The sequence below is a fragment of the Geospiza fortis genome, unplaced genomic scaffold (assembly GCF_000277835.1).
Source record: "Geospiza fortis unplaced genomic scaffold, GeoFor_1.0 scaffold66, whole genome shotgun sequence".
NCBI lineage: Eukaryota > Metazoa > Chordata > Aves > Passeriformes > Thraupidae > Geospiza > Geospiza fortis.
Window position 1 is genome coordinate 6,623,414 of NW_005054312.1, and position 20,073 is coordinate 6,643,486.

Below are 20,073 nucleotides of genomic sequence, written 5' to 3' on the forward strand. Positions count from 1 at the left end.
TTATAGCCTAAGAAAGTGAACCTGTGCTTGCATTTTGAAACAAATTGTTTGGCATTTCTCATTCTCAATATGCTGTTGAATATATTAACAAGGTGATTTTTCCAACCTGCAGTTTTGACTCCTGAGCAACATCTTGTTATCATGCAAAATTATAATGACTATTTTTGGAAGCCCAACAGCAAACAATCTAAAGGTTTAACATATGTCTCACAAGATGAATTTAATGCACCATAGCTTTCCCTAGTGTCAATGACACAAAAGTCCATGCAGATTATTCTTAGAAGATGGACACAATGTTATTCAGAATATACTATTAAAATGTTGATTAAAAAACCCTCAGTTCATCTTTGAGAAGCATGTTTCATAATGAATATCTGTGGTGACACCATTTATAGCAAACTCGCTCTTTTGCACCTCTTATTACCTTGAAAATCAAAGCATGGATGCAATTTGAGATGAGTGAGGGAGAAAATCCTTGACTGTATATTTTCATTTTCTCATGCTTATTAAAAAAAAAAAAAAAAAAAAAGATAAAAATGGAATAGATGCCCCCAGGTTGGATTTGGATGCCCAGGAGGTGATTTGCTGTAATGCATTAATCTCTTCAATGTGACTGTAGGCTATGGGCCTGAAACAAATTGAGTCAGTCAGGCTTTATCTCTTCATTTCTGTACTCACTTGTCAAGAAAACCTTGAAATAATAACAGAAAGAAGGTGGAATTATTTGGAAAGGCAGCAGAGGTAAAAGTCCAGATGCAGCATCTCTTCTTAAGGCTAGAACAAGACTATATTCCGTTCAGCTAGGACACAAACACTGTTCAAATGGGCATCAGCATATTTCAAAAGCTTAGCTTCTGAAAACATAAGAAGTTATGTGTGCAGATTTTGCATTAAGATTCTGGTGTTGTACTACAGAAGAATATTATGGAACAAAGGTTAAAAGCTCAGTCCAAAGATGCAGTAGCATTTTTGTTGTTCCACCAGCAAATTCCCATAATTCACAGTCCTCTGTCAGAAAGATTGCCAGGACACGGAATCCTGAAGACTGATTTATAAAAAAAAATACAAAGATACAAAGAAAGCAGGAGTCTGTTTGTGTGAAACAAATTGAATGTGAATCTGAGCAGTCTGAAGACTACTCATAGCATTGCTGATATCCACCTGCTGCATACTTGCAGCTACTGAGTGTTTGAGAATTAGACAGGATTAAATGCAGTACCTGTGCCCCAGAAGATGCAGATCTTAAATTAAAGCTTCAGAAAGGGGACTTTCAAGTGTAATTGGGGAAGTGTAGGTTATCATTCATATCTGAGGTAATCTTCCTTGCACAGGCCACTAACATCCTTTGAGAACAAGGAAAAGAGAATTAAATACTTGGTTTCAAGAATAAAAAAAGTTGTAGTTAAGGAATTGTATCAGGGAGAGAAATGTGCGTGTGGCTTATTTCCAGAAATAGCTACATCTCTCCAGCTGATAGAATCTGAGAGGTGGCTGACAACTCTCTCTCTGGCAGAGTAAAAAGCAGACATTTACAAAGTCATTGATCCTCATTGTCATCTCTGCTCAATTTGTCTTTATCTCCAGACTTACTCCATTGGTGTCAAGCAATTTTTTCTCAGTCCTTAGCTCAAATGAGTTTTCTTCTGAAATAACTGTTTCAGTAAAGCTGTATTTTTTTCCATGTAGCACTCAAATTCTGAGTGCAGGAGTGCAGGAGCTGCTTTTCCTTCTACAGTGTATCTGAATAGCTTCAGTCACTCTTCTCATGCCCTTGACAGTTTTCAGTGCAATTTGCCTTTCACTTCATACAATAGAGCTCTAGGGAATGCTATTGCAAAACACTACCTAATCATTCCTTTAATTGACAAGATGCATTGATAAATGTGCCTAGTATAGAAAAACACACAAGAAATTGTAGAAAACATCCCATGAGATCCTGAACACTTTCTAACATATCCTGAATGCTCTCAACCGCTTTTCACTTCATCTGTATCAAATATCTCAGATATAAAGGAAGTCCAAAAGCTGGGACCTACTCTCTATTTCAGAGGAATTTCTCTACAGAAAGAGTGATTAAACATTGGAATGGACTGGCCAAGAAGGTGGTGTGTCCATCCAGGGAGGTGTTTTAGAGAACAACTGTGGCACTCAGTGCCACAGCCTCGTTGACAGGGTAGTGCTCAGTCATAGGCTGGACTCAATCTCAGAGGTCTTTTCTAACCTAACTGATTCCATGTCTGTAAATGAAGATGATATCTCTTTTAAGACCAATTTATATAATTAGAATAATTAGACAACATTTTCAGCAAACCTACATTGCTTAGGCCTGAAACAGAAGAAATAGATTTCAAAACACAAACTTTAAAAAAATGGCTCAGTTTTGAGTGTATTTCAAAGTCTCTGGGAAAAAAAAAAGTTTGATGTGTAGGGGCCAGAAAGTAAGTGGGGAGAAAAGTAGGGACTTATTAATTAAATTTTGCAACGGAAAGTAGATAGCAATGAAAAAAAACCCCACAAAATAAATAAGTTGTTTTATTTTGTAGAATCTTCTTTCTCAGTAGTTTAACAGGTTCTTCTTTTGGTTCCAGACTAAAAATATGGTGGAATGTGAATTTCATAGGATATGTTCCTTCATTAAAAGCATGTGGTCCTATGCATATTTTCTGTGTGAATTATTATTCCTGTATGAAAAAGGTGCTCATCTCCACATTTGCAGCAAGAGTATTTTTCACTGGATGAAGCGTGGCACTCTAAGATTTTTAGGGTGCTAATTGTTCTGCAGTTGAGAATATTCATTGTAGTACTGTAGAGGTTTCTACATTTTCTTACTTCTTCTTTTCTTGTTCTTTATTCAAGGAAAAGCTATATTAATTTAGTGTGCTTAGAGCACAAGGAGTTTCCTTTCAGAACCAATTTAGTGAGGCTTCAGGGCTGTTTGAAGAGCAAGAAGTTTCTTGTATTACAACATGTAGTTATTTAATGACATTCTGTATAGCTTCTGGGAGAGGATGGGCTGTGACAATAGATGTACATTTGGTGATGGGTGGACTTGTCATCTTCTACTTAAACATTTCTTCACGTGGTGTTTCACACCTTTTTCTGAAATTCTTTTCTACATGAGTAATTCTGATGTATATAAATCTTCTTTATTGCTAAGGGGAGCACTATGAGTGATCTGCTGTATATAAAGGCTTCTGAGGAGTCTGTATATGTGCTGGCCTTTGGTTTTCTGTTTATCACACTTGTAGGTTACACTGCTGGTGTTGCTGTAGGGCAATGATGCTGGTGCACGAGTGTTGCAGTGACAGTGTGATGGAGAATAGTTATTATTGAATTTGTGGTAAAAATCAATAAGGGAGTCCAGATTTCCAATTGAGATAATAAAGATGCCATCTATAAATCTTAGGCACAGTGTCAACACAGTGATACAATTATTTAACAGCTCTTTGTCATTGTAGTTCTTGAAAAGCTTGTCATAATACAGGAGTGGAGAGAAGCTATCAAAAGAGAAGGATGTCTCAGTTAAGTTTTGCAGATATCTGTGGACTGAGTTCTCTTCTGTAATTCCACTGATGGTCTGTGTGATGGAATAGAGAGAAAGGATGACCTCAATTTGCTACAGATGGGAATGGTATTAAACTATTAAGATCTCTAAGACTCTTTCACCGGATTAGAATCAAAAGTACACTAATGGAATTGGGAAAATGACTGGAAAAAGCAGAATGGAATTTAATAGGAGCAAGTGCAAGGTTAAGGAAGAAAAATGTTTTGCACAAAAACAAGATGAGGAAAAAATGGAAATGGAAAATGTAAGAAGCATAGTGGCTCCCAGTATTGTGGTGTTGCAAGAAGTGGAAATACTGCTCAGAATAAATTTCTTCCATTTAACAAGAAGCATTACAGACAGATATATATGCATTTTAAAATCTGATTGTATAATTTCAGTAAACAATGAAATACTGTTATATTAAATGTGTAAGACATTTTGCAATTCATGCATCCAACTTAGGAATTTGGGATCAAGCTGTCATTTTGCCTCATTTTGTGAATATATTCAATGTTGTCTATAAATTAAATTATTTTGATGGGTAATTCTTAACACATATTTTTAAGATCTATACTTTTAAACATCAATTCATTGAATGGTGATTTACATAATATAACTCTTGACCTTCTATTCTTGTGGAGTAAAACTATAAGTGCAATCAAACTACAATAATTGTGTACTGAAAACTTCAAGGCTTCAAATCATCCCCCATTTCTCACAACAGAATATAGATTGCACTAACTGCTCATGTAAAATTACCGATAAATCCTTAAAGCTTATTCACCTAAAGAATAATTGTGAGAAATAAGTAGATGATGCATGAGCAATTTATGGCAGTAAATAGATTTTTCAGGTGCATAATGCAATTTTTGGCATATTCAATAACTTTACAAAACATTCATGACCATTAAAAAATATTGTATTTACACATATACGTACTTTGTCACTTATTACATCATAATTGCTTCAGAATTGCTCAGTTGCTGAAATCTTTATTTTCTTCTGTGTTAGATAAATCCTTGCAGATAAGAAGTTCTAGCATAAACGGAATCATAACTCAATGCAGAGAACAGCATGGTTTTTTTCATGAAACTGCTGTGTTTTCAAATGTTTGAAAAGGGGAAAAACATGGAAATAATTATTAAGATTTTTTTTTAACATTTGTTTGTACAGGATTTATAGTGCTACACTATAAACTCTTACCCTGTCCATAAGATCTTTTGATCAACATTGACTCTTGGCTGTCTGAAGTCCTTTGCCTCAAAAAAATTCTTATTTGTTGAACACTCAACAAATCTCTTTCCACTCTTGCTGTGGAAAGAGATTTCTGGCTGGTAGACAGTGATGGTTCCTCTCTACTCTGTGCTGGAGCAGCTTTACCTCGAGTCCTGGATGCAGTTTTGGACACCACAATATAAGAAGAATATAAAGGTTTTAACATCCAAAGGAGGGCCATGAGGACGATGAAGGGCCTTGAGGGGAAGCTGTGTGAGGAGCAGCTGAGGTCACTTGCTCTGCTCATCCTGGAGGAGAGGGGACTGAGGGGAGACCTCATTGCACTTACAACTTCCTCCTGAGGGGAAGAGGAGGGACAGACACTGATCTCCTCTCTCTGGTGACCGGTGACAGGACCAAGGGAATGGCCTGAAGCTGTGTCAGGGCAGGTTTAGGCTGGATAGTAGAAAAAGTTTCCTCACCCAGAGGGTGGCTGGGCACTGAAAAAGGCTCCCCAGGGAAGTGGTCACAGCACCAAACCTGACAGAGTTCAAGAAGCATTTGGAAAATGCCCTCGGACACAGGGTTTGACTCCTGGGGTGTCCTGTTCAGGGCTGAGTTGAACTTCATGGTCCTTGTGGGTCCTTTCCAACTTAGGATATTCTGCGATTCTAGATATGAGCCTTCCTTAAGGCTAGACAGAGTTTTGCAAAGACAGATGGCAGAATCTCTCTGCAGGAAGGCTCAGAATGATCAGGGGATCTACTTGTATGTTTTCTATGGAGTGGTTCTTTATTCAGCAAGATAATTTCAACCCCATGCCATTTCAGTCCTTCTATTCACTCACAGCATGCAGGATTTAGGATGCATATAAGATTCCATCACAAAGTTCAATGCTATAAGTGAAAGTAGAAACAGATTAAAAAATGTCCAGGAATAATCAAAAGCTTGAAAGTAAAAGAAAATTTCCAGCCATCAATCAGTTGCCTCTAGTGGTAGAAAACTGACTTGAAAGCTTTGAATTCTTTGTCCTTTTTGTCTATACCTGTGTATCTAATTACATTTGGTTCTTCCATATTCAGAGAAAACAAGAGATTTTCAAATTCCTACTTCTAAAAAAAATTATAACAGCAGCAAAAATGCAGATTCCCATGACTCCTAATTAAGAAGTCTTTGAGTTAACAGTGGTGGTATCATTTTAATCTTCCAGGTAGGTAGTGTTTTGTGTTTCAGTCATTACAATGCAAAATATAAAACTAGTACATTATTCTGTCACTATACTTCCACAATTCAGCTGTGAGGGTTTTTTTTTATGTGTTGCTTTTCCTGATGATACCATATATTTATCTACTGCCTCTTCACCAGATGCTTTATAGCCAGATTGCTTCATTAACTTTTTCCTAAGTAATTTCAGCATTGTCTTTTGGTGCAAATCTGTGTATAACATCAGGTACTTATTTAAAGACCCATTAAAAGGCTCTCATATACATCTAAAGAAAAATAAATGGGAGTAAGTGAGAAAAAAGAAAGGGAAGATAGCAATGTTTGATAATTCATAGCAAGCAGTGTCTTTTTAAAGAAATGTTAGGTCTTTGTTGAAAACAAACAACAAACCACAAAACAATCCCCCACCAAAGCCAAGACAAACAAAAAGCCCCAACCAAGCAAAAAACAACCATATGAAGCAAAAAAAGAGATCACAAACAAATATTTTCACCAAATATTAGTAGATTTGTACTGATTTACAGCTAACAAAATAGCTACGGCAGAGACTAGACCATTCTATTCTTAAAAAAGCTGAATTCTTTGCTTCATGTCCTTGGTCTCTAAGGACGGATAACAGGGGGATGTCTGCAAGAAACTCCCCTGTTTGTTCTGAGTCCAGATAAGTGGATCAGAAAGTTATACACAAACAGACCCTGCTAATAAATACACTGTTTGAGTATGTGATAACAATTACTTGTAATTTTCTTTTCAGTGGAAGCAGATGAAAGGAGAGATAAATCACTGTGTTTTCTGTACTCTGTGTTAAAACATGTAATGCTTAACCAGTAGTAATTTATTGCATTAGAATCCACTTTTGCCTTTCACTCTGCTATTTATTTCCCTTTGTAGAGACATTTTAACTCCTAAATTAAGTGTAGGGTTGAAAGCCTGAGGAGGTGTGGATACTGTACTTCTTGAAACCAAAAGACAGTAAGATCCAACTGATGAAGACTTTTCACCCAGACAAGTGTTACCACTTGTTCTGCTACTTGCTTTCTGTTCTAACCTTACTTTCAAGATTCTTATTTCAGTTATCATCCATCTTAATGAATTACACATAATAATTTTGATATCCTTGTAAGCACTTCTGAAATTTTGTTAAAATATCCTTGACTACTTAAGTTATCACAGGATAGTTTAATTGAACTTCAAATCCCAGTGACCCAGTAATTTTCATTTTCATTTATTTAGACTTTTTTCTAATTCTGTATTTCATTTTTTCGGTTTGAATGCAAGAAAATTATACCTCTAATTTATTCTAAAATGGAAAAATTTACTTCCTTCCATTACCCTTTATCTTAAATATGTCAGACAGGAAATATTTTCTTCTCTTACTTCTGTTTGATATTCAATTCATTTGTTCAAGATCAGGTTGGTCTCTTACTGTTAGTGGTTTATGCCATCCATTATTATGTGAATTTTTATGGCCTAAAATATTAGTGGCTCTTAAGGATAACAGCAATTCCATTCTCATACTGGATATATTTTATCCAGAAATATTTTATTAATCTTGGAATTTGTGTTACAGATTTGAACAAAGTCCTAACATGTTAGGTTACCTACTCACAATTTTGTATTTCAAGTTATTGATACAAAGCCTATAGTTGGACACATTTCCAGAAAATGCATTAGTGTATACAATATAGTTACATTGAGGGGGAAAAAATTTAACCTAAAAAAGCAATTCAGTTTTATTGAATAAAAGTGGACTCCTCCATAGTGTTAATGGTATAAATCTATCTCAGAAATGAGACCAGTTTTCAAGCTGCATATTAAAGTGCTATCAACTTCAGAACTTCCTTCTATATTGATAAGATATATGATATCGCCTTTATCACAGCCAGAACATATGACAATCTAAACATAAAAAAAGGGAATCAGGAGCTTATTTAATTTAAAACAAAGAGAAAAATACTTAACTTGATTTTAAATTTACCTGTAAAATCTGCATGTTTTCAGAAGCTCCTACGCATGGGAACTAGAATAATTGGTGGATTAAGTCCAGGATATTATATGCAATTAAAGCATAAAATAAACATAGGTGTTTCTCATTATCTTGCAATACAACCAAATGGTGCATATGTGCTTAGCAGAAATGTACAATAACAGTGTCTATGTCAGAAAGGTTGATTATGATTTTAAATTATTATTTTTGAACAAGATACTGAATATTCACTTCTGATGCTAGATCTGTAACATAAACTCCTTCACAGACAAGGTAAGTTTGCCATTGAGATCACTGAACTCTTGCATATTGCACATATAGTTATGTAATTCCTTAATAATTTTCCAGCTTCATTCAACATTGTAACAACAACAATTTTGAAAAGACCAAATTTTGAAAATGCCCTTCTCTGAAGCAAGCTGGCTGTTTTTATCCCTTTTGCTTTATCTATGGCTTTAAATCCTCCCAAGTTTGTGCATACCTATGAAATGAAATTGAGATGGCTGTAACAACATATGCAATATCTTCGTCATGAATCATCCCATATATTACAGAATACTGGTTTGTCTTATGTATTCCGTTGTCCTTTCAGTGTGAGTAGATGCAAATTCTACCAGCCAGTCCACATAACCATGCTGGAGCACAATGTAAGGTTGTCTCAGTCTTTTCCTTCTATTTTCCAGCTGCCCTCTTCCTTACTCCTTGGAGGATTGGTTCACATATCAGCATAAGGCTCTGCAAGCTCATTTTAAGTTATCATTTCCTATGATTGGAAGCAGCATATATTTTTCCAGTGTTCTTTCACATTTTGTCACTACTTCTGTGATAACGTCAGTAATTCTGAGACTATTTTGCAGATGCTTCATTAGGCTTCTTGTTATCGTTGACTTCCAGTTGTCAAGTTTGCCACAGTACAATAATGCTGAAATTATAATTGCATCAGATAGTTTTATCTCGTGCTGAAGGATATATGCTTCATTCTCCAGATGTCCAAAATATGTAGGCGCTTTTTAAATTCATGCATTTTGTTCCTCATCTTCTATTCCACTGCAGTCTGTAGTTGCATTAAAATATATAGGGCTTCAAATGGGTTTCACTGGTGATCACTGAACAGAGCTATCTTGGCCTTTTCAGGTTGTAAAGATCCTTCTTGTGCAAGTGCTTGTTTCAGGCCTTGTTTTGGGCTGTCCGCAGGGAAGACCAACCCTCAAAACTCCAACATGAAAGCAATTTTACTTCCTTTGAGTGTATATGAGGGCAGCAAACATGGAAGTAGTTTTCTCTGTATTGCTGGCAGAGTGCCCATCACAGTTACACTACCCTGAAATTCTCCTACCTTTTTCCATGTTTTATGAACTGTGCACAGAGCCAGAAGGGATCACACCAGCATTTTATCTCATCCCTGCTTGACATTGCCTGTTGCAGTTCATTCAACAACCATTTTGTATATAAAAAGGGTAACTTCCCTAAGTCCATAGACTCTTAGTTCAAAGATATAAAATATGAGCATAGTGGCAGTTTGCTGCATGCATTTTCTTTCTTGTTTCTTTTTTTCTCATAACATTTAGTATCTGAAGCCTAATTTTCAAATACGACGGATGAAACATGGATTTTGTTTCCATGCTTCCAGGTATCTATCTTGAAAGTATTAGGAATATAGAAACTTTACTCAAGTGAAGTTACTTCAGAAAGAGCTTCTTTGAGCTGCCCCAGAAATCAGCTAGTGCCTCCTAATATGTTTAATGAGTATGGCTTCATTTCATTCAGATAGAATGTTTCAGAAAATTCTGTAATATAGGAAACATGGTTTTCTCATTTAAATTTCCTTCTGTGGTATAATAGCATAAAACGCTATCGCTCATAGACCTCTGACTCAGCAATCACCTCTGTCTCACCTCTGACTTCAGCAAACTCATTATCCTGGCCTTGACAGGTTGTTCCTACATTAGCAACTTTGACGTGTATTAACAAGTGGGAGAATACTGAACCCAACACAAATTAAAGCAGAAAGCACACCTGCAGTGGGAGTTCTTTGCCATAGTTTTCTTTGTCATCTGAATACACAGACATTGATGGTATTTGGGGATTGGTGCTTTTGAAAGGTAGGATTAACTATTTGATAGCAGGGTTGATTATGGTAATTATGAACAGAATTCACAAATAAAACTTCTACATTTAGCCAACAGAGGTGTAATAATTAACACTAAATCAATATACATGTAGCAGATCTTTTTTCTCTAGGGCAGATTCATGATTCTCAGTTACGTATTCAGGAAGTTGTTAACACACATTCCTTGCAGGACATCACAGAGAAGGTATATTGTGAAGGAAGTATTTTAAAAGATAAACAAAATTGCAAGCAAAAACAACAATATACCAGGTGCCTTCACATTCCCTTGGCATTTACGTTTGAAAAGTGCATTTCTGCTCAGTGTTATGTTACAATTTCAGTTGTGAAATTACGTTTTTCTTCTCCAATGTAATTTGATATTCTTTGGTTTATCTGTTGTACTCCTGAGTTGGCTGTGTTTGAGTAGGAAATTAGAAGAATCTCTTAAGTGTGTAGATTCCACTTTTTTTCACCAATATGATTATCTGTCTTTGTTAGAAAAATACATACAGGAGAGTAAAACTGAGCTCTTGGCTGACTTTCCCTACTTCTCCCTCTTTGTAAAAAAAAGTCCCCAGTTAAAACAAGACTTGTCTCACCTGGTCATAGCACTTTCTGTCAGCAATGGACACCCCAGCTTAATTCCAGTTGCTTATATTGTATTTTTCATGTCGGGATTGTGCTGTGTTGCAGTTAGGAAAATGCAGGTGATAATTATGTCAGTGTTACAATCAGTTACATTGAAAATTGGGTAGAATAGGCTGAATTTTCTGCTTAAAAAGCTATATCCATGCTGTTTGGAGATACCAGCATAACCTATATTCACAATATAATTCCCAAAAAGAACTTCAGGAGATCCAAACAAGACTGAGTGGCTAAGGTCTAAAATTGTAGGTGAAATTCACAGGTTTAATACTAAACAGTTAGCAGAGACGGAATAATAAAAACAAACTAAAAGTTAATTGTTTTCAACACAATGAAATCTAGGAGCTGTAGCATATCGTGCTGGGAAAATGTTTGTTTAGTGATAAGTAGTGGTCAGTAAGCAAATCACATGTGGAAAACATTAGGAAAAATGATAAATGCAAACAATGTCCTTAAGACACTGGAAATCCTTAGTGGGCCCACAATTTGGATATGATGTGCAGTATTGGTTACTCAGTCTCATAGAAAAACAGAAAATATTCAGAAAACATCAGTAAAGATGGTCAAAGATGAGGTCATATTCTGTGCAAAGCACAATTGCTTAGACTAAGACTCTTCACCTTGGGAATGAGACAGCTGAAATAAAATATGCTGCTGGGAGTTTATACTATTCAGGATGGAAAGGAGTAAAAAGGGAGTTTCTGTTAATGGTATCTTTATATTTAAGGCTCCAAACAAACACAAGGAGAAAGTAAATAACATAAAATAAAATTTTAAAAAATGCACTGTATTTTGGTTTTTTATCAAACAATATAATTGCTAACATTCCCCTTTTTTATATACTCAAACAATATCTGTTACTTCCAAAATGGTTTAATCTTTTTTCTTTTAAACCCTACATCTTGTCATGATGCTTCTTGGTTTTTCCCCCCCAAATTCCATTCTTTTCATAAAGAATATTTTATTCATACATGAAGAACAGACTTGCTTATTATCTTGATGACTTTTATACTTAAAATATAAAGGCAAGAATAAACAGGATTTTTTATGTAGACATTTCTGCTTCTCAAAAGGTCATCTGCCTCATTTACATACCAACCTGCAGATATTTCGGAATTTGCAGAAAGCAAGTTCACAAGAGTTACAAAAATGTATATATTTGCAGTAGAAAACATGGAAGTGAGAAGACTAGCAAACACCTTCATTTCTTTTTCCCTGAGCAAACGAACTATATTTTCTTACCCTTTTCTGCTATCTGACAAATGTTTACTGTTGAAAAAAGAAAAAAAAAGTTAATGTGTCATGTTATTCTGTGCCTAGTGCTGTTCTCTGAATACTGTTCTTAGATTTCTAGCACAGAAACCTTCAATACCTTCATATTAGTAGGGTCAGAGACTTGTAAAAGCCTGTAATAAAAAAAAACCTACAAAAAATAAAACAAGGAAGAAAAAAAAGTTCTTGACCATGTATAGTTCATGTACACAGTAGGTTTTAAAACAGAAAACTGGCTTCTATTCACAAATACTGATCTGTAGCTGCAGTTGTAGATTTTTTTTTTTTTGGCATTTGACAGGAGCTGCTTCAGATGGCTCTTTCAGTTCTGTTTTTTTCATCTCTGTCTCTGTGTACCTTCTGTTTGAAGATAAGGCACCTGAGTGGCTTAGGGATCAGGGTAAGCTCATCCAAAAGGTCACAATACAATAAATACATCTTGACCTACTCCTACACAGACCCAAATCCATTGCTGCAGAAATGCAGCTGCTGAGACAAGGAGTCATTCCTCTCCTAAGGCTCCACCAAGAGTGGCTCCATGATGGCTCTCTGTTATAGGAGGAGCATACCTGGGAGTCAGGTTTACTCTCTGATTTTATTATGGCACTTATCACTCACAAGCCTTGAGCCATCTGATAGAAAACTATAGATTAATTGTTTCAAAATGATTTTAGGACTGGAAAATTCTAGAAGTTAAAACACATATGGACAGGTTTTCCTATTTGTTGTGAAAGGCTTGTGGTTCCCATATTAGGTAGCAAAGAGCAGCAGTGTTTCTTGAAGGCCAAAAGATGGCCATTTATTTCAGCACAAGATAATTCTTTGTAGCAATTTCCCCAAGCAATTTTAAAATGTGCATGTACAAAAAAAGTGTGGATGGCTTAATCAAATGCTTTTCAAAATTTCTTGTTTTGAGAACACAAATACCTATTTAGTTCAGAAAATCATCAACTGCTGCAGTGATTAGCTCTTAAAACAAATAGTAGTTATTTCAGCTTTAAAAAATGAGTTGCAAGTCTCTTTTTTATTGTTATTTCTACTGTAAAATTTTAGTTATTACTAACAATCCTCTGGTATACAGAAGTGATTGGAAGCTTAGCTACTTAAATATTAACCTGGTTGCTATCCTACAGTCCTACGTGAATGAGCTCTTGCACTGTGATGCTGCACTTCCATGTACTCACTCAAAAGTTAATGTAGCTTTTTGCTTTGTAGAGGCTTACGATACTGGACAGAACTCAATAGGGAAATTAAGAGGAATTTTCTCTGTAAGACATCCAGACTCTTCACACTTAGAGACTTTCCCATCTTCCTTCGAGTGAACTGATTCAGTGCCAAGTGAAAAAATCCTAATGTATCATTTATGACCTATAGTTTCCCTCACCAACAGGGCCTACTTTAATTTATAGTTAGGAAGAACAACAAACTTGCTGCTTCAATACTCTAACATAATAAATACTGATAAAAAAAAATAAATAAAACCCCCAAACAGTCTTTGTGCTCCTTGCCATCAAAAGTTGAATGTTTCTACTAAAAAAAAAAAAATCTTTGTTCTGTTAGGTATAACAAATGCAGAGATATCTCTCCTGAAAGAATTTAGGAAAATAAGGAAATACTGAGAGTTAAGATTGTCTAGTGCATAATGAAATAGTAAACGGGACCCTTTCACAAGAAAGGAGTTGTGGAAAAGTATTATTCACTTAGTTTTCTGTTGTGTTCTGTTTCTTACTCTGGTAGAAGTTGAGACTTTTTGGTAAAAAAATAAATTGAAATACATGCAATTTATGAAAACTCCAAGAGTGCGTGGTAATGCAAGCCTTGCTTTTGTGTGACAATTTGAGGTTTTTGGTCATAATTCTTAATTCTTGACAGTGTTATTATTCCTTGACTGTATTAACAAACATTAATGATACTAAAGTGATTTGGCAAAAGTCAAGGGGTTATATGTGCTTATAAGTTATCCAGGAAGGGCATTTAGGGCATGAAAATTGTGGGAATTTTTATTCATGTAAAGGATTCAGAATCTGAGATCACCCTATTGAAAGATTACAGAGCACAGCATCCATGGCCTAAAAATACAAGGTCTTACAAACGAAAACATACAAATATGCTATCCAATTTCTGCAGTGAAACAGGATGCTGACTGCATGATAGGAAGAAAACCAGACTAGATTTCCGTAGCTGGCACTACATTAAAAAGAAGCAATGGCACATCAGTGGTTCAGTTGGTAATAAAATCATAGAGAAATTGGTTGGAAGGCAATCTAATCTGATCCACTCCCTTCACAGTGAAATTATTGCTTAAACTAGATCAGCTCAGCTGAATGCTGAATGTCTACATCCTGTTACCTCTCAACAGTGCTGTGCATTTTTGATGTGGTATTACAGAAAAAGAGTATTACGTATTGTAAGAGTACGATCTGTCATCTGTACATGACAGAACACAGATCAGCCAAGAGTTTCTGGTTGAATATTTGTTTAAAGACCATTGCTTCTGAGAAATTCTGACTTATTCAAACCTTGAGAAATTTTTCTTGGCCTCGGCTGAGATTGACTAAATTATTTGAAAAATTGAAATCCCAAACATCAGACACATGGCACAGTAATATTTCTGGTGTTCATAAGAAATATTTATAATCACACTACTGAATTGGAGCAATTTCAGTATGGCTGTAATATTCTGTCATAATGGACTTATCTGGAGAGGTTAATTACTAAATTTCTAGATCAGAAAATTCCATATGTCTGGCGTAAAATACTAAGTCAGCAAAATAGGACTAAGGTGAACATCAATAAGATTGGCAAATTTTGACCTACAGAATTCCTGACCAAAGTCAGGGACATATTCAAAAATACAAAACTAGTCTATTTACTACAGTGGAGGGTTATTAATAAAGTTGTAAGCAAATATTTCCAACAATCTGCAAGAGGGAAGAGCTAGTGGGATGGGCAACATTATTCTCTCATTTCCCGAAATAACTCAGGTGAATACTTCATGTTTTTAAAAAAAAATTTATTTGTTAAACAATAAGTCATTTTAAAATTTAATCTTAAATTAATTGGAACTAAGATTTTAAAATTTTATCCTTTATCTCAGAAATTGCAAAATTACAAGCAATTTAAAACTGGAGTATTCAAAACTATCACTAAGCAGCATTCTTACTAGGTGAAAATCTGCCTCTCTGTGTTTGTCACAAGATTTTTTGCCTTGTAACAGATGCATGGTGGAAAATATAATGAAATTACTGGAACCAATTCAATAGTTATTTTCTGTCCTGCATAAATTGCTTGGATTCTTAACTCCACTGTCTATTATTAGGAGTAGAAAACACCACCAAAGCAAGACAAGACAAGTGGCAGTGGCATATTCTAGAGAAAGCACAGCCAGGCACATTGCAACAGGCAAATCTTTCACTCATTTCAGTGATTCCCACTGCACACGTGTCCAACTTGGATTGGGAGTTGCCTATCTCTCTGCCAGAGCAATGTCAGAAGACTTCAGTAGTAACATGAAAAACATGTCATTGATAGTTATAGAACATTGCTGTAATTTCAGGATTTGTTACATGAAAGAATGATGGACAGTTATTTTACACAGTGTATTCTCACAGCATTGGCAATTTGGCTAAAAATATTATAACTCTGAGCCTTCAGGAACCTCTATGTTTAAAATACAATTGTAAATGAAAGAGGAGAGCTGAAGTAATGTTCTAATGGTGCAATGTTATGACAAAGTGATGCCTAATTGACAGAATTGGTAAGCTTTCCTACATGCTTCTTTGGCCTTTATTTCAGATTAGTAGTGTTCCAATTTCTTCCAGGCAAGCCCCGTATACTGGGATGATCTCAAGAAAATAAGGGTAATTTAATTAAGGCCTGTGCAGGGGGTCTGAAGATTCATGTGGTTTAAGTCCTTTATCCATCCTCTTCATTATGCCTCCAGGATGCAGCTCTGTTCCTGGACTTTGGTGTTTGTAGAGCAGCTTTTTGTGTTAGCCTCTCCCGTTTCCATGGAAATCATCTAAAGCATTTTTGGCATTTTTCATCTGTTCTTAAACCTTCCATTCTGTTTTCATGACGTAAACACAATACTACTTTCTTTCAAAATACAGATTTTCTGCTGCTAAAACTTTTGTTTCTTTTCTATCTGTGCATTGTCAGCCAATGTCTTTTGTACTTTTAGTTTCCCTATATCAGTATGAATGATCTCATCCTAAATCTAGCTTGTTCATGGAATCCTGTGATTAAATAGCATTTGTTTTACTGTAAGAATCTACATTTCTTATGTTTAATATGAAAAAGGAAAGATATAGCAAAGTTACTACTGTAGCTTGGGTTAAAATTTTGATGCTAATCACCCTATGTGAAATAAGGAAGCGGCATTATGTATAACTACATACAAAATAAGCAGTCATTATGTGTGAAATAATAGGTAAGGGAATAGACAGCAAATTTTGCCCCTAACACTACAGACTTATTTTGATTTGCACACACATAGTAAGACTGATTATATGCTTGGGTGCTGATGGCAGCTGGAAGGGGATGAGCACTGGGCATTCAGAAACAAGTGAATAAGAGACTTTGGGTTCCTAGGCCAAAATGTACCCCTGCGTCACATCAGGGAATCAAAAACTAATATGTCAAATTGAATATGAAATATGTAGCCATACTCCTCAAATGAAGCAGAATCAAAAGTTTCAAATTGTTTAGGAGAAGATAACCAGTACTGCTTAACTTATTATTACCATGCTACTTGGTCCAGATAAACATGTTGTTTTGCTTTCACCTCATTTATAAATTTTAAAATTTCAGTAATGAGTAGGGAAATGGTCACATAAAAGAGGCAACTTTTCTATGCAACATACTAGTGAATCCCTAAATTGAAATGATTTGTCATGATTCTGCAATTTAGAAGTCTCTATACTGATTGTAAAGATTACAAAAATTACATTAAAAATAATGTAAACTAATTATGGAACTAGACAGTATGTCCTCCATGGAAAGATTGAAAGAGGAAATATTTTCCGAAGGTATAAAACATAGCTGATGGAGGAAAGGGCAGGAGGAAGTGGCTGAAATGATAATGAAAGAGACCTGGTTTAAAGAGAAAACTTATATAATTCCCACAAATTAAACTACTAAGATATTGAAGAGACTTTTTTTGGTGAGATTGTGGAGCCACCATTTATGGAGCCTCAGTCGTTGAAGAATTTTAAGAGTTCAGATAATTATTAAGCAGAAATTACACAGGCATAATTAATCTTGCCTTCAGGCAAGAGAATGCATCTTTTTCAGTTTGTTCTTTATTTTCATGATAGATGTCTACAAAGCCATTGATTTCTCTTTCAAATTTCTCTTTTACAGTGTATCTGTTTTGAGCAGAAAGTACTTTTGAATCCCAAATTGCTTTCCTTTGACTGTAAATCTCCTTGTTTTCAAGTCAAGGATTAATCTTTAATTATAGGTACTACATTTCATAAAACAGTATCTCTTTATCTACAGTGGGTCATTTCAGTCTGTAAAAATACACAGTTCAGTCTTTCAGAGCCCAAATGTGCAGAATTGTTGTGACTTAACCTCAGGCAACAGCTAAGTGCCACACAGTCACTCCCTTACTTTTCCCCCATCCTCAATCTTGCCTGAGAAAGTTAAAATGTGTGGATTGAGATAAGAACAGTTTAATGGTTGAAATAAAGATAATAAAGATACTAATACAGATAGTAAAGATAATGCTAATAATGGTTATCGTAATTACAATGATGATAATAATAATAAAAAGAATGATGGAAAGGAGAGACAGAGAGACGGACATTAAACCCAGGGAAAACAGCTACTTCCAGTTTATATACTGAGCATGACATTCTGTGCTGTGGAGTTTCCCCTGGTTAGTTTAAGACAGCTCTCCTGGCTATATTTCTTTCAAGTTTCTCATGCACCTCCTCACTGGCAGAGCATGGGAAGCTGAAACATCCTTGATTTAGGGTAAGCACAACTTAGCAACACCTAAAACATTAGTGTGTTATCAACATTATTGTCATACTAAATCCAAAACATAGCCCTGTACCAGCTGGTAGGAAGAAAATTAACTCTATACCAGCTGAAAGCAGGACAGGGTTAAACTACTTTAACCTGGTGTAAGAAACCCAGGCAGAATGACTTTTGTGCTCCACTCCAAACAAACATATATCTTTTCTGAAAAATTCATTCATGTCCTCAGTGAAGCTCTGTTAGTATAGAGCACGCAAACAGCACCAAGCAGCTTCCTCTGTCTCCTTTGCAGATGTTGTCTGTGTCTTTTCTGCAGTACCTTCTCAAGATTACAGCTATTTCAGCCATCCTTCTTTTGTCATACTGTGGAGCTATCATCATTCATCACTGAAGTATCTTGTCGCTCACCCTCTCTCCTCATCTAACTGAAATATTTGTACCATCTCTGGATTGCGACTAGTCCATCAAAAAACCTGATGCAGTTGAAATTCTTTTATCTGTCTATATTGTTCAGAAAGTATTAGCATCATCTAGGGTTGAGCATCTCTTCCTAATATTCCAAAAATATTTGTCTAATATTTTTGCCCAGACAACTGTGCAGTGACACATAAGAGGAGTGGAAATACTAAGTGTATGGGTCAAAGCATCCTGGAAAGAATGCAGGAACTTCCCAGATATTCATAGTACCTCAAACCCAGCCAGGTTAAATGTGACCATATTAGTTCTGGACACTTTAATCTCATAAATTCTAAGATGAATATTGATTTTCAGGACTCTTTTCAAGTAAAAAATGGTCCATAGGCATGAGAGAGAACTGCAAAAGTTTGCAATCGGAGGAAAGGCTTTGCAGTAGTATCCGGAGTCCTTTTGCAATTACTAGGATGCAATATACTTTAATATCTGTTTTTATTAAACTGTACAACTACAGCATCATGTGTGTTCCTCAGATACCACAAAATGTGGTATTCATGTTGCTGTGAGAAGAACATAGGACCCTGAATGCTTGTTAGCAGCTGGAACACCATTCATATGCTCCAGGAGAGCATTTCTCAGTTCACTTTTTTCCCTGAATGAAATTCTGTTCAAGCACTCCAAGATTTCTACACAATGTGAATTGGAGCATGGTAAATATTGCCCAGAGAGATTGTGGATGGAAGTGTTCAAGGCCAGGCTCGATGGGGCTCTGAGCAATCTGATGTAATGAGTGGCATCTCTGCCCAGGACAGGGGGTTAGAAACAGATGATTTTAAAGGTCCCTTCTAACCCAACCCATTCTATGATCCTATTAAATAGAGTTGGTTGGAGATTCACTTCAGAAACACATTTCATCCCCAAACTAAAATAGTAACATGCAGTCACATTTCAAATTTCACCTCCTATTCTGAATCTTAATTAAACCTGCATTTCCAATACATAGCTCTGAAATGTTTTACATGAAAAAAAAGGTTTAAAAATTTAATATGTTTTAAATAACCTTATTGCATGTGTTTGTTGAAAAGGATCTTTGGAGTGTGAACAATCTATAAATTTTTTTTTCTTCATATAAAGAAATTCCTGGGTCTGCTAAATTACTCATTAGCTCATCTTTTAAATGAATGAATGGATTAAAAAAATACATATTTTGCTTTAAATTGATTATTAACTGCTGACTTTCAGAAAGTATAGATACAAAATCTCCAAATTTCATGTCAGTCCATACTATCTCAAAAGGATGTGTTCTTCTATTTCTGAAATGCAGCTCTACTTTTACAATTTAAATTGACAGTCTTTGAACAATACTATTTAAGGAGAGGAAAATTTGGAGATAAAAGTGCATGTTATAGCAACTTTCAAGGAAACGTAGGTATGTGGTATATAAATAAACACCTGGCACTCAACCAAGACACCAGTGCTAATATTCTGACACTTACAGAAAGAACTATGAAAGTGAAATGATCACTGATTTTGATTAGCTGATGTGTGAAAGATACTTTCAAGAGGTAAAGTGCATAGTTTTATTGTTACTTATTTTATATCTTAATCAAAATGAAAGCATGTGATCAAAGATTGGACTTAGGAAAATACACAACAGAGTTAAGGATTTTT